General features: G+C 37.4%; 1 protein-coding gene across 3 annotated transcripts in view; it reads left to right on the top strand.

The window, feature by feature from the left end:
- LOC131675546 (ran-binding protein 10) overlaps nt 1–19,512 on the top strand; it is a 710,588-nt gene that overhangs the window by 471,368 nt on the left and 219,708 nt on the right. The gene's annotated exons all lie outside the window — the stretch shown is intronic.

Genomic DNA, 19,512 nt, shown 5'->3' with positions numbered 1-19,512 from the left:
TTCCTTGAAATGCGTATATAGCCTTAAGTTTTGAAAATATTTATAACGACAAATGATAATATTTCATTACATGTTTTAAACTAATTTGAGTATTTCAAAAAGTTTTTCCATATTTTATTTACAATCTGTCTGATAACAATAACTAAATGATATAATGTAACGCAAAAAAAAACAATTTTTAAATGAATTGGTTACATCAAAGTACTTTACCATTGATCAGTACCAGTGATTATTATTTCTTTTACGTGACTAATTTATTTGTGTATAAATTGTGATTTATATTTCTTTATTCGGAGTAGGTTTCGACTCGAGGAAGGGAGAGGACGTGTATTGACTGTGAGTGCGAGTTTTGGTGAGAAAGTTGGAGAGGAAAAGTGTTTGAGGAGAGTGATAGAGGTGAAAGAAGGGTGGAGGCGGAAGAGAAGTGGAGTAGAGAAAGAGAGAGAGATTTGGAGAAGAGCAGGAAAAAGCAGAGAGAGAGGAATAAAGAAAAAAGAAAAGTTGAGGTTAAGAGAAAAAATTATGAAGCGGAAAAGGCAGGCAGAGAGGAGGGGCGGTAAAAAGTAAAGGCGGAGACAGAAAAGGTAAGATAGGTAATAAAGGTGGGATCATGAGTAGAATTAGAGGGATGAATTAAGGCGTACGGGTTAGTGATGGAAAGATTTGTGACAACAGAAAAATTAAGAGATAAGGGTGGAAGGATGCATAAGAAAGGCCCAGAGGAGGAAAAGAAGAAAAGGTAAAGGTGGTGAGGGGACGAGAGAGCGGAGGGGGGCTGCGAGAGAATATTAGAGGAGAAATGAGAGAGGCAAAAAGATGCAAGAGTAAAAGTGAGGGGAGCGAGATGGAAAGGGAGGAGGGAGAGGGATTGAACAACACGATAGGAGAAGTGGAAAAAAGTAGTAGTGCAGAAGATATAATGGAAAAGATACGGGTAGACATAAGGGATTTAAGAGAGGCATGGGAGGAAGAAAGGAGAGAATGGATAGAAATGTTTAATGAAGTAATGGAAAAAATGGAATGAATGGTGGTAAAGGGGAAAAGAAGAGTGAGGTAGGGGACTGGTTAAGAGAGCAACTAGAAATGAAAGAGGAGATAGTGAATCTGAGAAGAATAGGAGGGACAGCGGGGAGGGATGATCGGAGAGAAAGAGGAAAAAAGATGTGGTAAATTAGATGCGCTTCATGAGAACAAAAAGAAGGAATTATGAAGAGGAAAAAGAAGCTGGGACAGAAAAAGATCTTTATAGATCAGTTCTGGACGTGGAAGTAGAGGATGATAAGAGAGGAAGTAAGAAGGAAAGCGAGAGAAATAAAAAGTAAAGGTAAAGAGGTAAAGAGGTGGCATAACGGGATGAAATCAAAGGAAGAAGAATGCTGGGGGAGCGAGAAAGAGGGAAAAATGATAGGAAAAAGGGCGGAAGGGCTTCGAAAACAATAGGGAAAAAAGAGAGAAAGAGGAGGGGCGGGAGAGAAAGGGAAAAGAGGCAGTAAAGATACTATTCTGGAACGTAGCGGGGATTAGGAGCATGGAGGAAGACGACTGGGAATATGTTAGGGGATTCGATATAATAGGGCTAACGGAAACTTGGGTGAAGAGGCAAGGGGCAAAAACTGGGGTGAAGAAGCAACTGAAAGAGTATAACATAGAGTGGAGAGACTCAAGAAGGGAAGGTAGAAGGGGGAGAGAAATAGAGGGAGGATTAATGGTGGTAAGAGAGAGGAAAAGGATGAGTAAGGTTAAATGGAAGAAAGAAAGGACAAGTGAGGTCATAGCAGGAGAAATATAGATTGGAGGGAGGAAATACATGATAGCAACGGTGTATATGAAGAAATAGAGGAGAACAGAGGGAAAACAATAATTATAGGAGGAGACTTCAACGCAAGAACAGGAAATGAAGGGAGAGAACGGAAGACAAAAGAAAACCTAGAAGAAATAAAGGCCAAGGATAAAGTGTTAAACGTAGAGGGAGAAGAAATGATAAATGATAAAATGGCTAGGAGAAATGGGTTTAGTAATAGAATGGGAGAAAAGAAGGAGACGAAGAGAGAGAAATAACATATATACTAGAGAGGAATGTCAACGATAGATTATGTATCGGTAACGAGGAAGGTGATGAGGCAATAAAAAGGGTTCAAATAAAAGGGAGGGTAAAGTCGGACCACTTACCAGTAGAAGTAGAATTGGGAGACAAAATAGCAGAAGAAAGAAAAGAAGAGGAAGAAAGAATGATAGACGACTGGAGTGAAGAAGGTATAAGGGAGTATCAGAGATGGATAGATGCAATAGAGCGAACAGATAAATAGAAAGATATAAAAAATAGAGGGAAGAACGCAGTTGTAAAAAAGAAGATAAGGAAAAAAAGGATCAAAAAAAAAGATGGTGGAGAAAAGAATGTAAGGAAAAAAGGGATAGGGTGATGGCAGAGTTAAATAAGGTAAGAAAAGGGGAAGGAGACAGAGGCAAATACCTAGAAGCAAAGAGAGAATACAGAGAAGAAATAAGAAAAGCGAAAGAAGCTGAGGGGAAAAGAGTGGCAGAAGAAATAAGAAAAGATAAGACGACAAGATATTTCTAGGATAAAGTGAATTGCAATAGGAAGAAAAGAATTGGATTAGATGAAAATATAAGAAAAGAAGAATGGTTAAAGCACTTCAAGGGACAACTTGGAGAGAAAGAAAAGAAAGAAAGCAAAGGGAAAGAAACCGAAGACAGCGAAGGAGAGAAAGGTGAAGAAATTAAAGTAATAGAAGTAAAAGAGGTAATAAGAAAAATGAGAAAGAAAAAAGCGACAGGAGAAGATGGTATAGCAAATGAAGTGTGGATGGAAGGCACGCAAAGCCTGTTAAAAGATATGACAAAATGCTTAAACGGAATATGGAACGGAGAAGGATATCCGGAAGAATGGAGGAAGGCAGTAATAGTATCAATATATAAGAATGGGAGGAATGAAGAAGTGAAAAACTAGAGAAGAATAATGATGATGGACACGGGATATAAAATATATGCGGAAATACTGGGGAAAGCTGAAAAGAGAATTAGATGCAAAGGAAACGCTAAGCTATACGCAGATGGGATTTAGGAAGAAAAGAGGAACAATGAACACAATATATGTACTAAAAACAATAATAGGGAAGAAAATAACGGAAAAAGGAGGAAAACTGTACGTATTCTTTGCCGACATGAAGGTCGCTTTTGACAAGATAAAGAGGAAGAAAATATGGGAAATCATGAAAGAGAAAGGGATAAATGGGAAAATCAGGAAAAGAATAGAAGAAATATATAAGAAAACAGGGAGTAAGGTAAAAGTGGGAGGAAAAATAATTGGGGAGTTTGAGACTTACAAAGGCGTAAGGCAAGTGTGCCCTTTGGGCAGCACGCTATTTAATCTTACCTTCGCCAACCTGGAAGTGAAGATCAAACAGGTGCAAGAAGGAGGGGTAGTGATAGGAAGGAAGAAAATATGGACATTAGGATATGCAGATGATATAGTGATGATGGCAAAGAGTGAAAGTAGAATGAAAGCGATGCTGAAAAAATTAAAAAGATACGATATATGGAACAAAGGGGATTAGTACTAAATGTAGGAAAATCAAAGATGATGAAATGCAGGAGAGGAGGAGGAAGGGAGATGGAATAAGATTTCGAAAGAAGGTAGAAGAGAAAATAAATATGTGACTTGGAAAACTATGGGGGCTTGGAGAAAAGCTATTTAGAGAAAATTGGGAGTTAAGGGTGAACCTATTCGACGTACTGGCGAAAAGCGTGATTATGTATGGATTAGAAATCTGGGGATGGACGAGATATGAAGAAATAGAGAGATTACAACAAAAATACATAAAGTGAGTATTAGGATTAGATAGAAATACGCCAATTCACTTAATACGATGGGAAACAGGAAGACAAGAAATGAAAGAAACAGCATTAGAAAGAGCAATAAGGCATGAAAACAAAAGAGAAGAAAGAGATGGCTCAATAAAAAAAGAAGTATGGAGAGAACTAAAGAAAAGGGAAAGAAATGAAAAAGATGAAAAGCGTAAGAAGGAGGAGAGAGAGGAAAGGCTAGAAAAAAGTAAAATATACAGAGAGAGGGAAAATGGAAACGAAATGAGATAAGAGTTTTGAGAAGAAATAAGAGAAGAGCTAAAGAAAAAAGAAGAAAAAGAACTAGAAGAAAAGCTAGAAAAGTCAAGATACATAAACCAGTGGAAAGAACTGAAAAAAGAAATGAAAAAGTATAGATTAAAGGAAATTCAAGGAGAGGGAAGAATAAAAGGCCTACAAATATGAGAAATGTTTAGGTTAGGTAATGAAACGAGAGAAAGCAGGTATTGGGAAAAAGAAGAAAATAAGAGATGCAGAATGTGTATGAAAGAGGTAGAAAATTGGAAGCACATAGTAGAAAAATGTGAAGAAAGCAAAAAGGAAGGGGAAGAATGGGAAAAAATAATAATAGGAAGCACAGAAAAGATAGCGTGAATGATGGAGCTAAAATGGAAAAGAAGAAGAAACGAAGAGGAGAAAGAAAAAGAAAAACAAGATGACGAAATTACAACACCGTAAGTACAGACGGAAACAGAAGACAGAGACTTAAGACTCGCAGACACATCTACATACGCACACATACACACGAAACACGCACGCACACGCAAACATACATATGCACACACACACACAAAACATGTATTAGCAACTACACAAGCGAGAGGAAGCAGGTATTGGATGATGGAGCATAAATGGAAAAGAAGAAGAAACGAAGAAGAGAAAGAAAAAGGAAAACAAGAAGACAAAATTATAAGACACTAAGGAAAATAAGTGAGGCTGACGAAATGAAAGGCAGAGTGAGCAATAGGAAATGAGAAAAAGGTGTCAAAGCCCTAATAAGGAGAAAGACAGGTGAGATGGTTAGCAAGAAAGAGAACAAAAGCAAAAGAAACGCAAAGGTGAAAAGGCCAAAGAAAGTAAGAACGGAAGAAGTCTGAAAGATAATAGGCAAGAAAGAGAAAAACAGAAGGGTGGAAAAGGCAGATCTCTGAGAGAAAGAGAAAGAGAAGAGTAAGCAACTGAAAAATGGGAAGAAAGGCTGCACAGACAGGCGCAGAAGACAGACACATGATTTGCAGACACACCTACATACGTACACATACACAAAACACACACACACGCACATACACACACAAAACACATACATTAGCAACTACACAAACTGGACACGGGAGACAAATAGTAAAGTAGGAATTGTAAACCAAATGTAACATAAGTTATAAATAAAATATATATATATATATTTCTTTATTCTTGAAATTTGAACATACTTCCTAATTAATTCGTTGGTAACAAACTACGGCGTATTTGTGCTAGTTCTTAAGGTTTTGTTTTGAAATCGTTCAATAATTTCAATGTTTCATTTTGTAGCTGTACCGCAGAGTTGTATATCGTATGTCCATATTGGTTTAAGTATGGTCTTGTAAATTAATAGTTTCTTTTCAATTTTCATGTTCGATTTTCTGCCTAATAACCAATAGTATTTTTTAATTTGTTTATTTAATTAAATTTATTTGTTTACGTTTAGTTCATATATGGTCTTTTCACGTTAGTCTAGATGCATTCGAAGGTATTTGGCTTTGTATGCTTGAGGTATTGGTTCATTATTTATATGTACTGGAGAGCATATTTCTTTTTTTAAGGTGTAAGTTACCTGTATACATTTTGTTTCATTGATTTTTATTCTCCATTTATTACAGTAGTGCGTGACTTTATTTAGATATATTATGGCTTTATTTAGATATTTTTGTTTACAATAAAGTTACAAGTGGTAAGGCTGTACTTAGAAACCCCAATAACTCTATAACCTTAAGAACAATAGTATCAAACCCACAATAGGTAAAACTTTGCTTATAAAACTCAAGTATGCAATAATATTACTTTAGCATATTATTGCATATAATTACTTGTTTTTCTTGTGGAATCCTTCTCGTTTGTCTTCAAACGATCTCTTCAATGACTTCTGTTTGCGTTTTGTTTCTCGATCATTTCTATGTAGACTTTAACAGTAGTCTGTCTAGTTCTAACTACCTTCATAATATCTCTCTTTTTGTCAGGGAAATTATATAAATGAGAGAATAAAACATGCAATTTCAAGTTACTCAAGCAGCCTAAATCCTGTTATTTATTAACATATCGGTTACAATTTTTTTATATCCTTGGTCTTTGTGTTTTCCCAATAAATTTTTTATCAAGCTTCTGAAATTTCTTCAAGCTTTCTTCTCTACGAAAGTCTTTTTCGATTCAAATTTGTCATGTTTCATGAGCTTTTATATAATAGATCCTACATGTAAACGACGATCGAACATCGCTTCGTATCTCTCTCTCTCTCTCCCTCTCTCTTTCTATCTTTAAGAAAGGGGAAGGAAACGTAATGGCGAGACAACGAGCGGGCGAGTGCGAGGAAATAAATGGTCCCGGAGTCCCGCCGTTAGCCGTACGACAGGGTCGGCGGGCCGCATCTTTACTACAGATGTGCCACATCGACGCTGACCGATCCAATCGAATAAATTACTTTGCATCTACTCTCGCCTTTTGTCGGTTTATTCTGTTCTGTTCGTCGCAAAAAGAGGAGCGAAGAAAACCACGGAAATTGTATACGTGTACGACAAATACCGAACACATGTAAACTAAATTGCCGGAAATTGTAAGGCTAAGCAGAGACGAAAAAGCGCCTTGTTCATTTGGGCCTTCTTATTTCAGCACGTCTCTATAAATCTCGCTCTCACCAATGACCGCGGGCGTACGCAAGGTCTGCGTATCGTCGCCGGACGCCATTGGTGGTGTATACCGAGGGATGAGTCCCTGGAGGTCGTTAGACCCCGCGGGAAACCGGTGATCTCGCCAGAGGTTTCCGGGTATTGTCGGATCGTCATAAAACAGACAGATAGGGCCAGCATAAAGGCCCCCTAGGCTGACAGGCTAGCGAGAGAGAGACAGAATATGAACGAGAGAAAAATAACGAGAAAGCGAAAGACAGAACGGGGGAAGAAGGAGACACGGGGGCGTGAACCATGCCGCGTCAACCAGGCATCAACGGTTAGAAAAAGATCTGGATTCGAACGAACAAGCCGCTCTTCAGCCGCTGCTAGCCACGCAAAAATCTAATTGTTAATTCGAATTCAAATAAATACAATCCTATACAAATATCAAGTCAACACATTATTATTATTGTTCCTCATACTCATCCCTAACACTACAAATATGCCTTCTTTCAGTTTGGCATCAGACGAATGAAGAAATTAGGACTGTATGTATTTGAAGCATAAGCCATTCTTATTAGGAGCTTTAATAAACTGCTTTAGCAATCCAAGCTTTATATAGAATGGAGGTAACGAAGTTTTGTCAGTGTCTGTTAGATTTCTGTATATGATATTATTTTAACTTATCTTTTAATTTTTGTGATTTACTACGCCCCTAGACATTTTAAAGCTAAGCGTAATAAAAAGTTAAATTCCTTTATTTTTTTAATGCGCTAAAAAACCGAAAAAAAATTTTTTCTCTATTTCTTTATTTTGACTTTATTTTCGTATTCTTGAACACAAAATGAAACTTTTTTTTCTTTGGCATTTTTTTCCAAAACGTACGCAAGTCGAAGTAATTGAGGATTGGAAAAAAAGGTTTCTTTTTACAAAAAACGCCGTAACTCGGTTAAAAAACATCGGATAGAACCCCGCGGGAGCTCATTTTAAAGGGAAAGATATTACCCTCCGAACCCTTCAGGTCGATTTGCCCTCCACCGCCTGATTCTAAATTGGCATTGATTTAAGTAGAGGTTAAAAAAATTGAAATTTTTTTAATCAGTTTTTTTACTGTAAAACACATATTTTCATTTTTAAGTCTCTGCACGTCTTAAATGGAAGCTTTTGCAATTACCTTGAAAATGCCCTGCGGTCTTTTGTGATACGATGATTTTCGACCGAGATACAAAACTTTCAAGTTTGCCTAATTTTGAGGTAAGCATGGCAAAAGTGATTGATGGGCAGTCTACGTTTGAATCTACTGATATTACATTTATAGAAGTAAAAGTCATTATCATGGTTTGAAGGTTTACACCAAACTATTGGTTCAAGAATGATATCTGTTCTGACGGTATTTCAATTTTTAATAGTTCGCCAAGTCATCACGTATTGAGTTAAGAATTTACCTAAGTTTACCTAAGTTTTTCATATTCATCTTATAGGAACTAACAAGGAAAGTACTCCATGTGTACTTCATCGATTTTCTTGAAATTGTAATATGTTGTAGTATATTGAAAAATATTCGACACGTATTTCTGTATACGTGTCCGTACGCCTGTTAAGGCGTGAAAAATGCCCTTAAAGAACACCCTCAAATACCGTTTTTTTTAATTTCTCGAAAATTATTTCTTGCAAATATTTTGACGATACAAAGTGAACATTGTTCTTCTATAAAAGACAAATATTGGTATAATATTCCTAATCTGAAGGGTAGAAATCCAAGCCTAATTTTTTATACAAGAAAAACAAAATTTTTTTTCATTTTTTCCATCTAAAATTTACAAAATTAAGTGAATCTGACTAAAATTAACTACATCATAAATAACATTAAAAAATAAAATTGACCTGTCCTGGGATTATGCAAAACAAATTTTAAAACGAGATGAAAAATGAATATTATGCTGTTTTGATATTATATATGTACATGTAAACCGATTTAAAAAAATTGTTTCTTCTAGAAATTAATCAAAATTTAATAAATTCATTTCTATGGAGTAAGTATTAACTTCCTAAACGTGGATGTAGGCAATTATTATTTTTGAGCATTGAAAAAATAAAATTTTTTTTTCTAACTGTGTAACGGTCGGATTAGGATATTTAATCCCACACGTTAAAAAAAATTCACTTTATCCCTCGGTTCGAGGCTCAACGATGTTTCGATTGACAGGATAAATTGACAGGATAATCGTTGACTAAAACCCCAGTTCTAGACACTTATTAAACACGATCGCGAAAGCACGAGAAACGAAATCTCAAGCACAGAGCACAAGGTTTGGAACAGGCGAAAGAGGGCAGGGTGTTGCACAAAGGCTTTTGAGTTGACAAGGCATGTATTTTTTTTTAATGTCAACAAGGTGATCGTATTCTTTCCAGTTAGTCATATAGACGATCTCACGAGTTGACGGTAAGATTTATACGCTCGCGCGCAGAATAGTCAATAATAACATGAACGAGAGAGGGAGAGAAAGAGAGAGAGAGAGAGAGAGAGAGAGAGAGAGAGATGAAAGTGAATTCCACTAACGCTTACAGCAAATGAGTGTCTTCGGTACTCATGTTTCAGAGAAGAATAACTGCTACAGATAGTTGTTCACGATCGACATTCCCTATCATTTCTGATGTTACAATGATAAAATATACTTGCGTTAACGTTTGTTTCATTTTTTCGATTAGTTTGGAAGGCTAAGATGACTTAGCCTGGTTTCTCCAACTGATTTGTCGTTTTAACTGTCCAGATGTGATTTGTGTTTGCAGGCAGCGCTGGATATTCGTACAGTTCCCAACTACGAAAACTCATTGAAATACTTCGTTCGCTTTTTAGAAAGTCGAGTAGACGTATTTTCTTTGCATTCGATGCAGTCACATAGGGCATAAGCTATTCGAGACGTGTTACATCAATCTTGAATTCTTCGTAAGCTTCAACGTTATTGACGGTCTTCTTCGTTTGATAAACTGTATTTACATCAGTACTAAATCTTATCAGAATTAATTCATGTTTCATATTCACTAGCACTTTGCGATAGTCCTCAGCGGATCCAAGTATGAAGAGCTATCACAATATCAAACTCGCCATTCGTATTAGATATTTTACGGTCCTCTTATTCTATATTTATCCATCTGGAATTTTCGGCAATCGAAGTTTGACTTGGAGTAAGAGATAACCAGTTTTTCATAACTGTTATGAGACCAACGTTCTTGCATTTATCTATTTCTATAGCGTTCAGCTCATACCTAATTTCTTCAAACATGTTATAAATGGCATTATTAACAAAATTAGTATTTGTTAACAAAGTGTTATTGTTGTTACATAATTGTACACAAATATGTAACAAGCTGCGAGATTGTAAAAGACATAAGTCTTGATGTTGAATTCATATACGAATCTCGTCACTATTTTAGAATTATGAATTGGTGTAAGATTGATGAGCGTGGATCTCGTAATGAGCCAAAGATTCATCGAAGACGACAGGTGACTATATTTCTAGAATGTTCTCTATTGTTTCGTTGAAAGCAACAAAAAAAAATTAGGCAATTTATTTTCCACTAGGAATTAGTCTTAGCTCATGACATTTTAGGAACTTTATGTTTTGACGTGTTAAAGCTTTCGCTTTCCGATGACGTTTGATGATTGACGTTCGCTTTGTTGACGTTTTCGATTTCAGTCGACGACTGATGGTGGATTTGCATTTTTCAGTGCTTATAAAGCCCCTACCACTCTTTGAATCGTAAACAATTCCAATCATACGCTTTTGAGGTGTAATCTGATGGTTATGACATCACTACGAAAATTTATTAAATTTCCGTCTTGATCGACGATGCGTAATTTTAAATAATCTACAGACCTTTTCGTAACTAGAAAATAAATCACGTGAGAGAGAATAATTTTATATCCAGGTGTGGTACTGCTGGAAAAAATTCGTGAATATCGTGAACAGTGTTTCCGTTCAAGTAAGCGCCAGCGGTTATGTTAAACTGGACTCTTACAGCGTTCACCTTGAGAATACTGACGGGAAGATCAGAGTTGTGAGAAACGATTGCCTCTAATATACGCTGTGAAAAACACAACAATCGTCCAATAGAATCCTGTAGACGAAAATCGATAGGTTCAGAACACTTTTTTGTACAATGCAAGGTATTGTTGTTTGGCTTCAAACTTAATGTTATATTATTATTATAAGTGCGGAGACACTGTACAGCTTTGTGAAGAAATTTACCAAAGGCGTTGATCTCATAGGTTCCAACAGGTATGTCGACAATTTGATTTGTGACGTAAAATTTATTATAATGTGAGTCAATATTAGGTATCGGGTTGAACGTTAGGAATTCGACTAAGCCCAACTTGTAATGTTTATGCTGTGATAGTTCGATTGATGGGAAATAGTGCACTTCCAACTGTGAAGAATTACCCAAGAGAGTCAGAGTTAACGAATCTTCCATGACTGTCCGAATATGACTACCAATATTTTCACGTTGCCTTTACTTTTATACCCGAGAATTGAAATCTTTATATCTTTTCGTATTATATTTGATCTCGATATCACCAAGATACATCATTAAATCAAAAGGTGGCCTAAGATCTATAAAGCTATCAAACTATGTGAGGTTTTTTCTGATATTACGATAAGCCACCCAGTGCGTCCCTGTGCCTTCAACGTTATCAAGATTGACTATAGCTAATTCTTGATAATATTCTCCAGAACTCGAAAATTTGGTATATTCAAAATTTTTGCATACTTCATCAAGTTAGTGTTTGTGAGGGTATGAAAACAGTTCGAAATAAATCTACCGGATTTATTTGCATACTTTGCATTGTTCACCGCTTTTCCAATTCCCGCGGCGCTGCCAACTAGAGCACTAGTTGCACTGAAGCCTGCAAAAAGTGGTATAAGGAAGGGCAAAGCTCCACCCATCTTAGTTAATATTGGCAGAATTCATGTAACGTTGATGTTTGCTTTTCTACCAGCATTTTTAACGATTGTACGAGCTTTTTTCAAAGCAGAACCAATGACTTTGCACGTACATTTACCCTTGGACCATTTGAATTGACTTTTCAAATTAACTAACTTTTGAGTTTTCTTGCGTCCTTTTAGCTTGGTCTTTTTTCTCCTTGCCTGAGACCCATACCAAACTTTGATTTTAATTTCATGGCGTTAGATACAGCGTAACCAGCTGTTTTCTCCCCAAAATTAGAATCCTTAGCGAAGACTCTATTGAACGCTTTTTCAGTTAAAATTTTGTCTGCGAGATTTCTAGCGTGTATGTTTTCTCGATTTTTCGAGTATTGATCTTAAAACATATATTGATTTTGATACGAATATGGGTATTAATATAGATATGAATGTTGATGCAAGAGTCTAGCTGGGTAACATAGTGAAATTTACCCCTGCAATTTGGTATAAGTAAGTTTTAAAATTGGTGGAAAGCGGTCAAAAAAGTTTAAAACGGCATTTTTATTTATTTTTGCGTACATCTCGATTCTATTTGATTTGTACTTCTCCTAAACAAGCCATTTGAACTTATTTTCCCTTGCTTAATCTTTTGCTTCGACTGTAAGTATGATATAAGCTGAATACAACGAAATATCCCAATATTTTGAAGCTCTGATTAGCAAAAGTAGCCTATGAATCAAACTGCTAACGAAGGTAGTTTGCGTACAGAAATATTTACAACAAGAAGTAATTTTTATCTAATCTTTATTAAAATAAGAGCTTTCGATGAATTATAGAATTAAATGAGGTATTGATAATACTGTACATAGTCAAAATCAATAGTAGTCAAAATTTTATCGATAATAATCAATCAGTCTCTATCGCTATCTTCTTCAATAACTAGCATTACTTTCTCTTGTGTGTGAATTAGTTTTAGTGAGTTTTTCTGCAGGTCTTATAATTTTCGAGAGATATCTGTCGTGTAAAAGGTAATCTATTATTGTAGTAACATGAAAGCAACATCCAATGGTTCTCAATCCATTAGAACACTCGCAATAATAGCTTTTTATACCACTATAACCAATAGTATTAGGTTGATATTTTACGAAAAAAATTGTAAATCTTGTAAGAAATGTGAGATCAAATCTGGAGTTTTAGTATTTCTTCTTTCGACTTACTTGTTTGTTCAGTAGAATTCGCATCTGCTTTCAGTTATAAAACGTTAAAGAACGGCTTAAAGAAGTGTACTTTCCGCATGTTGATTCATGAAGCGTACTATTAATTGACTCGTGGAGTGGTCACTGTCCTTCGGTCTTACAAGGTATAAAGCCCACTAATAAAAAAATAATTTTCAAAATTATTTGAAAAGGAACTATGTATGGGTATAATACAACCATTGGATGTATTTGGCTTCAGGGTTTGGAAGAATTATGAAAGATACTTTTCAGATAGTGTAATATTAATGAATGAAAAATTCAATCTTCATTTAAGAAATAACATTATTAAACTTCAATCTCTAGTACATAATCAATTATCTTCTCCGAGATACGTAAATCTATTTAAAAATTTTTTGGTACAAAAGTGGCTACACAGATTTACATTCTGAAAAGTTTGAAAATCCAGTAGATTTTGCATTTCGATCAGAATCTAACGTTCATTGTGAAGTTAAAGGATGCTCCAATATCACTATTGTTGGATATTCGTGGTTCAGAAAATCTTTATGTTTGAAACATTTTTTCGATGATTATCATTCTTGATAAACTTATGATCTCTAATAATCATTGTACTGTAATGGAGAAACAGCTGTTCCCGCCTGGGTAGCTGGCGGCCGTCCGTACAAATTATTTATTTCGGGGATTCGGGAAGCAGAAAATGTTCCCACAACTGAATAAAGCATCGAGCAAAACTACGTTAAATGCACGGATTAGGATTCGGAATGAGGAGTGATTCGACGACAAACGAAAACAATAGCAGATTAACTCACTAATACATTAAACGACCAAAACAGATTGACAAGAAGGCGATCTTACAAGAATTTTAGGATTTTGTTTTGCATACTTGATCTTTTAAATATTCCCAATAGAAGTAGTCAAGTAGCGTCAAATCAGGTGACCTAGGGACATTTAATGGTGTCTCTTCGTCCTATTCATCGATTAGTAAATACTGCATCTAAGTAAGCGCAAACAGTTCATGCATAATGAGCAACTGTGCCATCCTGTTGATACCATGTGTCATTAAAGTTTTCTCCAGTTATTCCTCTTATTGTAGGAACTATTTGATTCCGCAGCATAGCTTCATAGTTTATATAAATTACCATTAATAAAAAATGGCCCTATAATTTGATTATTTAGTATTCCAGCCCAGACATTTAATTTTTTTGGATATTGTGATTTAGCTTTTCTTGCCTAATAAGGATTTTCATATGCCCAGTATCTACAATTATGCCTATTCAAATTTGCGTCATGTTGAAATGTAGCTTCATCTCAAAATACTATATTAGATAAAAAGTTTGGGTTTTGAAATATGCGAGCCGTCATATCATCACAAAATTCAATGCGATGATCGAAATCATTTTCGTTGAGGCTATGTATCAGTGTTACTTTGAGTGGATGAAAATTCTATTTCAGTAGTACGTTATGAACAGATGATTTATTTATTTTGTGCTTTTGAGCGGCTCTACGAATGGAAGTATGTACATAGGTAGTGAATGTTAACAAAACATCTAATGATTTCTCTTGACCACTGACTGACCTTGGTCTGCCTGATCTAGGTAGATCACTAATAGTCCCGGTATTTTTAAACCTTCTAACAGTTTTTTGAATTTGTGACAGGGTTATAGCGATGTTCGCTAGCCCTGTGTGGGGCACTCTCCTCGCGTGAACGCAGCGACCAAGTGTACGCTATATAGCGACTACATACTTGTGTCGTTGCAGGATCTGGAGAAAGGAGCGCGACGATCGGCGAGGTGTCGCCGTGAGTGCGAGTGAGAGCGAGAAGAGCGAGAGAGAGAGAGCGATTTTGACTGATTTTTGACGGCGAGAGAAGTGGGAGCGCGGCGGTGTGAGGCTTAGAAATTAAGAGAGAGGAAGGGCAATTAGGCGGGAGCTCTCAAGTAATTAGGGCCATCTAGAGAGAAGACTGGACGAGACGATATTTCGGCCGGAAAGGAACGACTGTCGGCGGTGCAACTGCCACGATTGCCAGGGAGCAAGTCGTTCGAAGGAGAGCGAGTACACGCAGCGACCATTCGCCGTCTACGAGGCAAAGGCCGTGCTGCGGCCCTTCCTGCAGCAACCTCAATCGTCGCCAGGGCGCCAGTCCCTGCGGTTCTACGTTTTGGCCGGCGTCGCCTCTCTGTCGACGGACCGTCGGCATCCGATGGGTCCGAAGCCAATTTATCTCTCTCGCGCCAGCTCTCGCTCGATTACGGACATCAGCGTATTTTGATTTTATCGCGCACGCTGAGCGATCTCGCTCGCGTGATCCCGCGAACTCTGGTCGTGGAAAGGTTGAGCGAGTGCGCTCGCCGCGGCGAAGTTAATCTTGTAGCGATATTTGTGAAAAGGCGTCACTAAATGAGATCGCCATATGTAGTATAATTGAATTAAAGTGTCCGATTCTTTGTATCAACCTCCCCCAACCAGAGCGAACTTCGGCTTGTGAAAGTCAGCATCGGCTTTCATTACCGAGAAAGAACCCAGAAAAATTAGCAGAGACCGGCACAAGGCGCACGGAGGCTGACCACTCTTGCATGGCATCCCCTTGTTAATCTCGGCGGGTTTTCGTTGTTCGTATCGCTTTGTTCTGGTTGGAAAGAGGTGATCGCGATAATTCCCTTTGTGATAAGTTTTGAACAGTGCGGTGTCTCGTCCGATCAGCGCTTTTCGGCGAATTCGCGGAGTAGCGAGCGAGAGCCGTGGAAATAAGTTGGAAATGGTCAAATTTTAGTTGCATGGGACATTTTGAGTTTTCGTCATTATTGTGTCGTCAACGCATTTGGCTCGAGTTACGCGGAAGCCCGGAGCTAGTGAAATGGGCTGAGGCGAGTATCGTGGTGTTGTGATTAAGCGATTACGCTATAAATTTGTGTGCTGTTATTACGCAGATTGCGATTGCTCGAGCCGGGTGTTTTGGCTAGTCAAAACTTGTACGTTTGAATTATGTGTTTGTGAATTTGAACGTTGCGAGAATCGCAACGATCATTCTCGGCTGTTTGGATTGTTGCTGAGCGTGAGCTCAAGGTTAGACGTGTTTATAGGCTGAGTGAGGTCTTTGTGTTGCGTATTCGCACCATGGGCATGCCAGTTTGTGCACGTTGAGCTGTTCTCGAAAACAAAGAGGAAAAACGCGCTTAGGCCTAGTGAAGGTGAAATAGGCCTAGGAAAGCTTGGGTCTGTTTTGGTGCCTGTTTGTTTACCGCGCGGGGTCGCGTGAAATATGATGCCGGTGACGAGATCGCCCAAGCATCGGAGAGCTGCGGAATCGTGGCCGCGGCCGGAAGCGTTTAGAAGGCGGGTTATGATAATTCCTGTAGTAAAGTCAATATGGGAGCACATTCTGGCAATGCAAATTCAGGAATTGCTGATATGGATGACATCGAACGGATTGGTTACGGACGGTACGACCGCGCTCGTGCAGGACAGGGCATTTCGCGCATTTTTATATAGCGTTCGTCATGAACCGGCACCGCCTGTGAGAGCCGATGATTTTGCTCCGCTGTCAGTCCGCCCTTCTTCGACGATGCTAAAGACCAACTTCTTACCGCCGTGACCGCGTCTGCTTGTTGCCCATTAAGAAATCGGCCCCTTGGTTTGCTCGCGCGCTCTTCCTCTGACGCGCTCTCTAGCCACGTTTCGTCGTCATCGAGCGCCGAATCGTAGTCCGTGTCCTCTGTTTCATCAGGCTCTCTACCGGCTTCATGCTTGCCTAACCGCGCACCCGCGGTATTATTCACGCGCTTCTGATCGTAATTCATCTCACAAGGTCGGTACCTCGCCCCCAGCTGCGCGCCATCACGCACCGGCGTGCTCATACTTCCCGGGCCACGCGTTGCTACCTGCGATATGCCCTCGCGTTCGCCCCGGCTCTCGGCATTATTTACCCTAGATGCTGCCGAAATCAACCACGCCGGCCAAAACGTTTCTACTGCGCGCTGCCACGTCGATGGCTCCCGACCATGGGAACTCTCCGGTCGTCGCTCCGCTTCCCATTTATTTCCAATCTGTCTTTTGACAATAGGTAAATTTTACAAAACATTTCAATTACATAGAATTGGTTACAAAAGAGTTTGCTTCAGTTACAGGAAGGTACTTCTCCATTGATCAGTACCAGTAGTTTAATACCTCGCTTGTTTAATCTTGCACAAACACTGTTTTATATTTCTTGTATCTTGAGACTATCGGTGTTGTGTATATTAGTTTCTTTGCTAATTTGTTAGTGTATTCCTTTATCCTGTTGGTGTATTTCCGGTGCGCTGATTCAATTTCTCCTCTTACTGTGTTTATATTTATGTCTTTTCTTATATATTCATTTGTGACAAACCATTTCTATTATGTCTATGCTTGATTTTGGAGCTGTGCCCCAGAGTTGTATGCCGCATGTCCATACTGGTTTAATTATTGACTTGTATATAAGAAGCTTATTTTTAATTGAAAGTTTAGATTTTCTCCCTAATAGCCAGTAATATTTCCTTGTCTGGAGATTGAGTTGTTTTCGTTTGATCCATATGTGTTCTCGCCATGTTCATCTTCGATCAAGGTGCATTCCAAGATATTTTGCTTTATCTCCTTGTGGGATTTGTTGATTTTTAATACTTACTGGTGGACAAGATCCTTTTTTCTTGGTATAGGTTACTTGAATTGACTTCGTTTCATTTATTGTTATCCTCCACTTATCAAACCAGCTTACGGCTATGTCTATGTATATCTGCATAATGTGGGAGGCTGTTTTTTGTTAGCATGTAATATCAGAATGGCTGTATCGTCTGCAGACGTGGCGATGTCAATATTTTCCTTGATTGGCAGATCATGTGTGTATATTAGGTATAATATTGGACCGAGAACGCTTCCTTGTGGGACTCCTGCTTTAATTGATTATAAGTTTGTTGTTTCATCATTTACTCTAACCTTAAAAGTTCTGGCGCTTAGATACGATTTCAACAGTAGATAGAGATTTGGTGGTGTGATTTTTTTAAGTTTGCATAGTAGTCCTTCATGCCAAACTTTATCAAAAGCTTGAGCTACGCCAAGAAATACTGCATTACAGTATTCGTTGTCTTCAAAACTGTTTACTATTTTATTAGTTACTCTATTTATTTGTTCGATTGTGGAGTGGTTGTTTCGGAAGCCGAATTGATGTTCAGGAATTATGTTTCGCTCGACTAAAATTTTGTTTAACCTTTTGATAATTATTTTTTCACAAATTTTGGATAATATGGGCAGTAGACTAATTGGTCTGTAGGACGTGACCTTTTGTGGCGGTTTTCCCGGTTTTGGTATTAGTATTATTGTTGCTATTTTCCATGCGTCAGGGAAGTATTGTAAACGAAGTATTGAGTTTATTACGATAGTTATGTATATTATAGCTTTTTTTGGAAGTTCTTTCAGTAGCTTAGCATTTATATTATCATGTCCAGGGCTCTTCTTGTTTTTTACGTGACGTATTATGTGGTTTATTTCTTTTATTTTAGTATTGTTATTTGGTTTAATGTTATTGTTGTTGCATTGTCCAGTTTTTAATAGGTTTTGTTCTTCTTCTTCTGTTATTTTACGTTATAAGGGATTGAATATATTTTATAGATGTTTGGCAAATGTGTTTGCTTTTTCAGTGCTTGTTCTAGCCCAAGTCATATCGTTTTTTAATATAGGAGGAGAGAATTTTTGTGGTTGTTTAATTTTTTTTGTGGCTTTCCAGAGCGAATAATCGGTAACCTCAGTTGCAGTTAGGTTTGTTAGATAGTTGTTTATATTATCATTTTTTTCGTCATAAAGAAGTTTTTTAAGTTCTTTAATAGACCTATTAAATTTTGTTTTATCTGTTAGTAGCCTAGTCCGTTGCCAAATTTTTCTTAACTTTCTTTTTTCTCTTATTTTGTCTGTTACTGTTTTGGAATTTATTTCTTTTTTATTTTGTTTTATTGAGTATGTAGGGGTTGCATTTTTAATGGCTATATAGATGTTGTTGTTTAAATTTTCAATCGCAGCATCTATATCCTGTTCTGTTTTTAGAGGTATGTTGCATGTAATTTTTTCGTTTATTATTTCTCTGTAAAGATTCTAATTTGTTTTTTTGTTATACATAGGACTACTTTTTTGGTTTATTTCTATTGTTGAGTTTAGGTTAATAATGACTGGAGAATGGTCTGAGGTTAGGTCAAGACATGATTCAGCTGTTAGGTGTTTAGGGCATAGTCCTTTTATAATAGCGAAATCTATTAAATCCGGTAGTTTATTTATGTCTGAAGGCCAGTAGGTAAGTTCGCCTGTTGATATTGGCGTTAAGTTTTCTTTTTTCATTACTGCATATAAGGTTGCTCCTTTTGGATTTGGAGTTATTGATCTTGATCCCCACCATGGATGTTTTGCATTATAATCTCCTCCTGCAAGGAAACGGTTTCTCAGGCTATCAAAATATTTTTTGTATTGTTCCTTTTTTATTGTATGTTTTGGAGGGCAGTATAATGCCGAGAGAATAATGTGACCGTTGCTGTCTGTAATCGCAACATTTGTTGCTTGTAGGTAGTCATACTTGTGTGGTTCTATTTCGTGGTGTTTGATAGTGTTTTTTTATTACTATTGCCGTTC

Source organism: Phymastichus coffea, unplaced genomic scaffold, assembly GCF_024137745.1.
Source record: "Phymastichus coffea isolate CEN01 unplaced genomic scaffold, Cenicafe_Pcof_1.1 PCOF00025, whole genome shotgun sequence".
Classification (NCBI taxonomy): Eukaryota; Metazoa; Arthropoda; class Insecta; order Hymenoptera; family Eulophidae; genus Phymastichus; species Phymastichus coffea.
Note: the sequence above shows the minus strand (reverse complement) of the source record. Positions and strands in the feature narration are given on the sequence as shown.